This window comes from Carlito syrichta, unplaced genomic scaffold, assembly GCF_000164805.1.
Source record: "Carlito syrichta isolate Samal-C Ts95f unplaced genomic scaffold, Tarsius_syrichta-2.0.1 Scaffold309021, whole genome shotgun sequence".
NCBI classification, from domain to species: domain Eukaryota; kingdom Metazoa; phylum Chordata; class Mammalia; order Primates; family Tarsiidae; genus Carlito; species Carlito syrichta.
The window spans coordinates 170,125-172,048 of record NW_007253117.1 but is presented as its reverse complement, the minus strand read 5'-3'; positions in this window follow the sequence as shown (position 1 = coordinate 172,048).

The window sequence follows — 1,924 nt, the reverse complement described above, 5'->3', positions numbered from 1 at the left end:
ACATGCTTCTTGTTTTCCATCCCTTCACAGGGACTTTGCTACACAACTTCCTCAAATGCAGGTCCATGCACTGCACACCTATATCGATTTCCATCTTTCAGTTTGGCAGTTGTGCTGCTCCTCGCAGCATGACATTCCTGGGAAACCCATGTGAGAATCTAAACTTCGACTATGTCCTCATCTCCGACTACAGATAGAACCACTTGTCCTGTGATGTCATGCAGATACCTTGAGGGGACTTGAACATAGAGCCATTTCATATTATTTGTTAAATTTAAAAATTACAAGCTTTAAAAATACAGGCTTACAGCCAAAATGCATGTTGATGTTTGAGGAAATAAATACTGTTATAGTGATATAAAGCAAATTCATATTTCAGAACTTATTTGAGTGAAATAAAAGAGCACAGATTCTAAACCCTGGAGTTTATAGGTAATATTCTTTCTTCACTCAATAGTTACTCTCCAGCTTATTTAACATCAGACCTAAAGTTAGATCTGATGTGGCATTGCAGACCCATTGTACACTCCTGCATTCTGCCTGGAACTTTGGAGACCTGAGTATGTCAATAAATTATTAGGGTGGTAACAAAGTGGAAAATCAGAGTGAGCAGCCCACAAATTAGGTACAAAAAACCCTTCAGTGCACTGCTGAAGCAGCTCCTGTACGTCCAATATAAGAAAATAAAACCTGTGAGCTGTATAGCTTGGTACTTTGCTTCATAAACATTTGATTATGTTTTCTCTATTTTTTGAAAGAAAAAAGTCATTAGTAAGGACATGAACAAAAACACATGCACAAGCACTCCCCAATAAATAAAAATGTATTGATTTTTATAAAGATTAAAATCAGGAATGTTTGCTCTTCATGCTTTCATTTGCAATGTTAGGTAGAATTATACTATTTGCAAAGTTCTGAGCATTTAAATGTTTCCTAGTCCATCATACCTAAACACGTGTTACCTAAGTTATAATTTTTCTAATATCACCCATTTTAAGAGAACTGCCAAAGCTATGTTACTGATATCATTTCATTCTTTGCAAAAAATTATGGCCCTAGTTTATCAACCAGAGTTTATAAAGTTCAACCACCCACCAGATAAAGAACAATGTTTTCATCTACTGTAGAGAAAGTAGATGGTATATGAAATAGACTACTTTATCTGCAAATTGTCAGGGAGCATTTATGAATAAAGGTGGAAATTAAGGCTTTTTAAATGCATAAACAAATGGCAGCTAGATCCTATCACTTTGCAAAAAGAACAGCCAAACCATGACCAGGAGTCTGTGGGGTTATGTTCCATCTGTCCTGGATCTACTGACAACTCTGCTCCATTCTTTTCTGGCTTCAGTTCGGTTTGGCCAATGGGAGGCACTAGTGAAAGTCTGAAGGGCAGGAGGAAGGCAACTTTGTAGAATTTATTCCTCGCACCTCTTCCGGGTTTGAGCAGTGGCTGCCCCTCCACAGCTACAGCTTCTTCCAGTGGCACCACTAGTAAGGTTACCTCTTTCAGTTGATTGCCAAAATCTTCTCCCCTTCAGATGTGGTAAAAATTTCTGTTGTTGCCTTGTGTTCACATTTCTGTAAATAGTTCTACACTGATAAACGCCACTTAAGGGATTGGGAGTCAGTCATAATCCCAAAAACAAAATCCTGAGTGCCACAATCCTGAATATTGAAATCTTGAAAGATCAAAATCTTGAAATTATAAATCTGGAAAAAATAATTTAAAAATTATTAATTTTTTTTTTTTTTTTTTTTGAGTTGGAGTCTCACTCTGTCGCCCAGACTGGAGTGCAGTGGCCGCTCCCGGCCACCGCAGCCTCGACCTGCTGGGCTCCGGCGATCCTTTCGCCTCAGCCTTCCAACTAGCCGGAATTACAGGCATGTGCTACCATGCCCGGTTGATTTTTTGATTTATTGG